Source organism: Bos grunniens, chromosome 23 (genome assembly GCF_055505025.1).
Source record: "Bos grunniens cultivar Pamir isolate PY7600 chromosome 23, Bosgru_T2T1.0, whole genome shotgun sequence".
Classification (NCBI taxonomy): Eukaryota; Metazoa; Chordata; class Mammalia; order Artiodactyla; family Bovidae; genus Bos; species Bos grunniens.
This window is the reverse complement of record NC_141187.1, coordinates 18,983,376-18,990,171: the sequence shown is the minus strand read 5'-3', so window position 1 is coordinate 18,990,171 and position 6,796 is coordinate 18,983,376. Positions and strand designations below refer to the sequence as shown.

Below are 6,796 nucleotides of genomic sequence, written 5' to 3'. Positions count from 1 at the left end.
GCCTGGGTGTGTGCAGTGTGGCTCCTCACAGGGGGCCTCCCCTGGAGAGCAGAGCCAGGGATGTGGGGGGGACTATGAGGCAGCGGGGCTCGGGAGGGCAGGGAAGCCAGGGCTGCACTGGGGCAGAGGATGGGCAGAATGTGACAAAGGGTCCTGGGGAGACCTGCTGCGGAAAGGGGACCGTGTCCAGGCGAGGAAGAGCATGAGGAAAGCCCAGAGACCAGAGCAGGATGAATTAGGGAAATGTTTGGTGAGCAAGACAAGACGCGGCTGGAAACCACGTATAGTGAGTCTTGGAGGTTACTCCTGGCTGGTTTTACTACCAGAAGGAGGGAAACCAGCATTGTTTGGGAGGATGAGTTGATAAACTCAGGTTTCCACCTGGGTGGTTCTGAAAAACAAAGGAGACCAAGAGTTTGACGTCTCTGGCAGGAGGGTGAGCAGCAGTTAAACTTGGAGCGGGTGGGGGTGGGGCAGGAGAAACAAGTCCAGGAGAGAGAGTGAGGCTGTTTGGGGGTGGGCAGGAGGGAGACGTTCCCTCATGTCAAGCACCTCGGGATCACCTCCTTGTGAGACAGAATAGGGACAAAGAGAAACCCAAGAGGTGGGAGAGTGCAGCTATCCGCTCCCAAAGGGATTGGATAAATTTAAGAAATTTACTTTGTAAATAGAAAAACCTACACACAATTAAAAATGTGCATAGGCACTGGTAGACTGAAAGCAGTTACCCTGGGAGGTGCAATATAAGGTGAGTTTTGTTTTTCATCTGTGTACTTTTCCATGTTTTTGTGTCCTAATGAGAATGTGCAACCGCTAAAGTCGATAAAGGACAGAATAAAGGTTATTTGCTCACAAGAGGCGTCTCAGTCTGGAGTCCAATGTCACCAAGAGATCAAAGGCCACCAGGAAGGATTCCCTTTGTGGTCTAGTGGTTAAGAGTCTGCCTCCTAGTGGGGAAGACATGCGTTCAATCCCTGGTCCGAGAAGACCCCACGTGCCTCTGAGCAACTAAGCCAGTGCAACGCAACTACTGAAGCCTGAGCGCCCTACATCTTGTGCTCTGCAACGACAGAAGCCATCTCAACGTGCAGCTCAGGCACCACGACCAAGAGTAGCCCCTGCTCACTGTAACTAGAGGAAGTCTGTGTTGCAACAAAGACACAGAGCAGCCAAAAACAAATAAATAAATACATCAAAAAAAAAAAAATTCCACCAGGAAGAGTGAGGAACTAGAGGGTCTTCTGGATGTGTCTGTGAGAGGGGCCCCATGGCCTGGAGAGGGAAATTCTGAGGGAGTGAAGGGGTGGAGTCTATGGGGCAAGCTTAAAAAACAGAGTGGAGAGACACATGACAAAGGAAAATATTTGCAGACAAAGGTCAAATCTTCCTAAAATGTAAATTGCCCCTAGAATTTTATAAGGAAAAACACAAAAGCCCAGTATAAAAATGAGTTAAGACTAGAAAGCGCTCATAGAAAATGAAATGCAAGGAAAATGTGAATATTTGCTCAGCTTCAGTTTGCAAAAAGAGAAATGCAAATTGCAAGGTCAGAAATCATTTTTCTTCTCTCACATTGTAAATATGCAAAAGTTCGACCACATACTGCCTTGAATGGGGAAATGTGTGCTCAGTGGCTCAGTCATGCCTGACTCTTTGCGACCCTATGGACTGTAGCCTGGCAGGCTCCTCTGTCCATGGACATGTCCTCTTGTCCTGTCCAGGCAAGAACACTAGTGGGTAAACAGACACTCTCGTATTGCTGGTAGGAACTTAGATTGGTATTACCTTTATGGAGGAGAATTTAATATGTATCTGAGTTACGGATCTATATATTCTTGAGCTCAGTAACCCCCTTTTAGAAATTTATCCTATAGAAATATTTCCACTATATAAGATGACATATGGACAGTGTTAACTTTAGCATTATTTATAGTAGGGAAAGGTTGCAAACAACTTAATAAATAGCTGATAAATAAATGATGAGACTTTGCTGCAGTGGAATACTCTGCAGCTGTAATAAATCAAAAGGAGAGACTTCCCTGGTGGTCCAGTGGTTAAGACTCTGCACTCTCAATGCAGAGAGTCCAGGTTTGATCCCTGGGCTAGGAACTAGATCCTGCATGTCACGACTAAGACCCAGCATAGTCGACAACAAAAAAAAATCATAAGGAAGCTCTCTGTATACTGATAGAAAAATAGCTCCAAGATATGTATCTCCTCCCCCTACCCTTCTCCCCAGGAGCAGCTGTTTTTTCTCTGTGTTTATAACTCTGTTTCTGTTTTTGTTATGTTTGTTCATTTGTTTGTTTAGATTCCACATGTAAGTGGACTCATGCAGTGTTTGTCTCTCTCTGTCTGACATACTGCATTTGGTGTAATACCAAGTCCGTCCATGTTGTCACAAATGGCCAGATTTCATTCTCTTTTTTGTGGCCAAGTAAACTCCAGTACTTTGGCCACCTCATGCAAAGAGCTGACTCATTGCAGAGTCTTTTCAGACTCTGATGCTGGGAGGGACTGGGGGCAGGAGGAGAAGGGGACGACAGAGGATGAGATGGCTGGATGGCATCACCACCTCGATGGACGTGGGTTTGAGTGAACTCCGGGAGTTGGTGATGGACAGGGAGGCCTGGCGTGCTGCAATTCATGGGGTCGCAAAGAGTCGGACACGACTGAGCGACTGAACTGAACTGAACTGAATACTCCATTGTATGTATATAGTCTCTTGACCATGACAGTTTCTCATACTTGCCTTGTTTTTGACGATGTTGACAGTTTGAAGGAGTATTGGTCAGGAGTTTTGCATAATGTTCCGCAAGTGGGATTTGTTCTGCTATTTTTCTTACGATTAGACTGGAGCCTCATCTTTAAACTAAATATCTAGTATTTATTTATTTACCATTCACTTTTGGTTGCACTGAATGCAGATTTTCCCTGCGTGCAGGTTTTCTCTACTTGCGGCCAGCAGGGGCGACTCTTCGTTGCAGCGCGAAGGCTTCTCTTGTTGTGGAACATGGGCTCTAGAGCACGGGCCCCGGAGTTGTGGCCCACGAGCTCAGTTGCATCCTCGGCATATAGAATCCTCCCGGACCAGGGATTGAATCTGTGTCGCCTACCTTGGCGGGTAGATTCTTAACCACTGAGCCACCAGGGAAGTCCTGGAGTTTGCGGTTTGGGGAAATGAAACCATAGACATAAAATGTCATTCTCATCACATCATATCGAAGAAATATTCTATCCACGTGGTTTTTCTCTCTTGATGTTAACCTTGATCACCTGCCTGAAGTCGAAGGTCCTATTTGTCAGATGTGTCTTTTTTTTTTGGCCACACTGCACCCCTCGTGTGTTCCCACTTCCTCTAAGGGGCCCTCGGCAGTGAAAACACAGAGTCCTAACCACTGAACCGCCAGGGAAGTCCCACGTTTCTCTACCTTGAAGGTACTCTTTTCTCTCAGTTTCCACGCTGTCCCTCTTTGGAAGGAAGTCACTATGAGCTGCCCACACTTCAGATGTGGGGAATTACACATCACCTTTCACATATTCCCATCATTGTGTTTTTTGTTTTTGTTACTTTTTTTTTTTTTTTTTTTAACATTTCCGTACTTTTTGGCACTCAGGGTGCTCTGGGCTCATCCTGTATATTTCTTGTCACACCCTCCACCCTATTCCTAGATTTAGACATTCTTTTCTCCTTTCTCACTTTTCTTGTGATGAGAACTTTTAAGAGCTATAGTCTTGGCTGTATTCAAATAAACAACACAGTATTATTAACCATAGTCACTGTGCCATATGTTACATCCCCATGACTTTCTGTTCTTTTTATTTCTTTGGCCAACCCGTGCAGCTTGTGGGATCTTAGTGCTTTGAGTAAGGATTGAACCCTGGCCCTGGGCAGTGGAAGACTGAAATTCTAACCGCTAGACCACCAGGGAATTCCTTCCAGCACATGTTTGTCACTGAAGTTTCTTCCTTTTGACCACTTTAACATCTTCCACTCAGTCCTCATCCCCACCTCTGGCAACCACCAATCTGTCCTCTGAGTTGTTTTTAAGTTATTTAAAACATTTTTTTAGATTCCACACATGAGATCATCCTGTGTTTGTCTTTCTCTGAGTTATCTCATTTAGCACAGTGCCAAGGTCCATTCCTTTTATTGCAAATGGCAGGATTTCTGGTCTATTTTGACCCCACTTTCTCAGAGAGCAGAGGAAAAAACTCCAGAACTATTCTGGGGGACCTATGTTCCCCCAGGTGACCTCGTCTTTGCCATATAGATGGAGGCTGAAGAGGGGGTCTGAAGGGAACGGGGGCAGCAGCTGTGGAGAGCGGCAGTGAGTCATCCTGAGGCAAGCTCTACCACGTGACCTCAGTCACAGGCACCCAGCACATGCTGAGCCGGGCGCTGGCAGCATGGTCTCATGCCCTTCCCCAGCAAAACACTGCTGTGAGCAGAGGAAGTTCCCCATGCTGAGGACCAGAGGAGAAGAGCAGAAAGTGTGATTACAGACCATCTCTGGAGATGGCAGAGATGTCATGGGAATGGCCTCCCAGGCATTGTCAGAGTGGGTATTTGAATGGATTGAGTCAGAAAGAGTGGTCAGGGTGTGCATGCAGAGAGCAAATTTGACTACCAAGAGGAGGGAGTAGCCAGGCCTGGCCGTAGCTGGGGGGGGGGGTGGGGGGACAACTTCTGTTTTAGAGTTTGGGTGTGGAGGAATGTGATGAAGGCATGTTTGCAAACGTGTTGAATGCATGTGTGAATTAGATATTATTTATTCAGTGTATGCTGGTTCATCTCACTTCTCCAGTACAGCACAGTCATGTGGTCAAACTGAGGGTGCCTCTCACATCCTAATCGGGGTGAATGGCGCCCCCTTGGGTTGTTCAGAGCACAGACTATATATAGGGCTCTGCTCAGCATGGTGACAACGGAAGCAGAGAGGGTAGGGGGTCCCTGGAGGAAAATAACCAGATACTGTTTTTTAACAAAAGAGAAAGCATTTTGAGCCTAAACCTGTTTTGTGACCCAGGCCCACCACAATGCTTGCACTTGAGTAGGTCTCAGTAATGATGGTCTTAAGGGAACGGAAGAACAAATGATTCATGAGGCAAGAGAAGTAAGAATGGCAAATCAGTTATAAATTATGACTTCCAGTTCTGTTTCACTGGTAAAGATTAGCCAGAAGTGCTCAACCACCAGCTCAACAGAAACATATGGGATGACAAGGTTGACCTTTTCTGACCCCTGGTGACTTCGATCAACTGAAGCCTGTCCTCTGTTAACCTTTGCCGTAATCCAGGCAGAATTCTCCTCCTCTCAAGCCCCTTCATGCATATGCATATACCCTCAGTTTAAAACTTCCAATAAAAAATTTAAAAATTACTCTTTTTTAACTTAAACACAAAACAAAACAAACAAAAAAACTTGCCCGATTTTGCCGTTTGGGGAGACACAGCTTTGGGAAAGATCTCCGGTGTTCTCCTTATTTGCTGCAAGTAATAAATCCTTCCTTCTGCTCTTTGAGTTGGTTGTGTCTTTTGGCTTAGCATCCACTAAGAGGGGAACCCAGTTTTCAGGTGACAATGAGAGCTTTACCATCTGTGGGAAGCACAGTGCTTCACCCTCTTAATCTTAGTCATCCATACAGCACCCCTGAGACAGGCACTGTCACCCCCATTTTGGGGGCGCGTTATGCCGCATGGCTTGCAGGATCTTGGTCCCCAGAGCTGGGATTGAACCCCAGCCACGGCGGTGAAAGCCTGGGATCCGAACCTCTAGGACACCAGGGAACTCCCTGTCACCCCCAATTGACAGATGAGAAAAAGGAGACAGCTAGAGAAATAAAATAACTTGCCAAGGCCACCCAGATAAAAGATGGTGACATCTCCAGCTGGGGCAAGGGACAAGGAAGGGGTGGGGTCAGCGTCTAGCTGGGCTCCCCAGAACCAACTGGAACTGCCCGGTCCTCTCAAAAACTCAAGTTTTCCAGCCTCTCCGAAAAGATTCCTGCTCCCACCTAGGGACCTTCGCTCCTTAGCTGCTCTGAAAAGAAAAGGTGGTGGTGGAAGACAGGGTGGAGGAATCAGTCTTTAAGACCCTTGTTAACAAACTGTGACCTCTTTCTCAGACAAGACCACAGAGGATGGGAGAGGAGGGTGGCAGGGCCGGAAATGATGGCTCCGAGGCGATGGGGGAGGCAATGGAGCAATGGGTGGTTGTCACAAAGGCGACAAGGGGCAGGGCTGGTGCTGGGAATTGGTCACCAGATCCAGGAAGACTGGAATCCCACCCCCACCCCCCACCCCCAAGCCTAAGAGGAATGGGTGGGTTTAATGCAAATAGAAGGAAGCCTCTGAGTTCTTAGTGCAGGAGGAAACGAAGCCAGCTACCCTGGGAAGCTCAAAGTACACAGAGCGGGGAAGGATTACAATTCATTGGGGGTTTAGATTCGTTAGACTTTATTCTAAAGGAATTTAGAGGCTGTGTCTATGCAAGAGGTTGCAAAGCTCCCAAGCACAGTTACCCAGGGCAGGGGTGGGGGAGAGAGCCACAGGGAGATCTGGAAGGTTGAGAGAAGTGCAGCTGGGGGTACTGCTGCTGGTCTCAGTCTTCCCACTGCAGCAGGAGGCTGGGGTCTAGGGGCTGGAAGCTGGAGGCCTCTGAGGCAGAGACTCCAAGGTCAAGGACTGGTGGACTAAGGATCCCGCCCTCCTTCCGGGTGAGGACAACAGCCAGGCAGCAGTTTTTCAACAATAAGAATGATTTGAATTTGAATACCTTTTAAGGCAGGAATGA

The 6,796-nt window shown here is 47.3% G+C and overlaps 1 non-coding gene across 1 annotated transcript; it reads left to right on the top strand.

The window, feature by feature from the left end:
* The first annotated feature begins 2,036 nt into the window (after positions 1–2,036).
* Positions 2,037–2,109, top strand: TRNAE-CUC (transfer RNA glutamic acid (anticodon CUC)). The gene has a single exon. It is a non-coding gene; the product is annotated as a tRNA-Glu (tRNA).
* Positions 2,110–6,796: the final 4,687 nt, after the last annotated feature.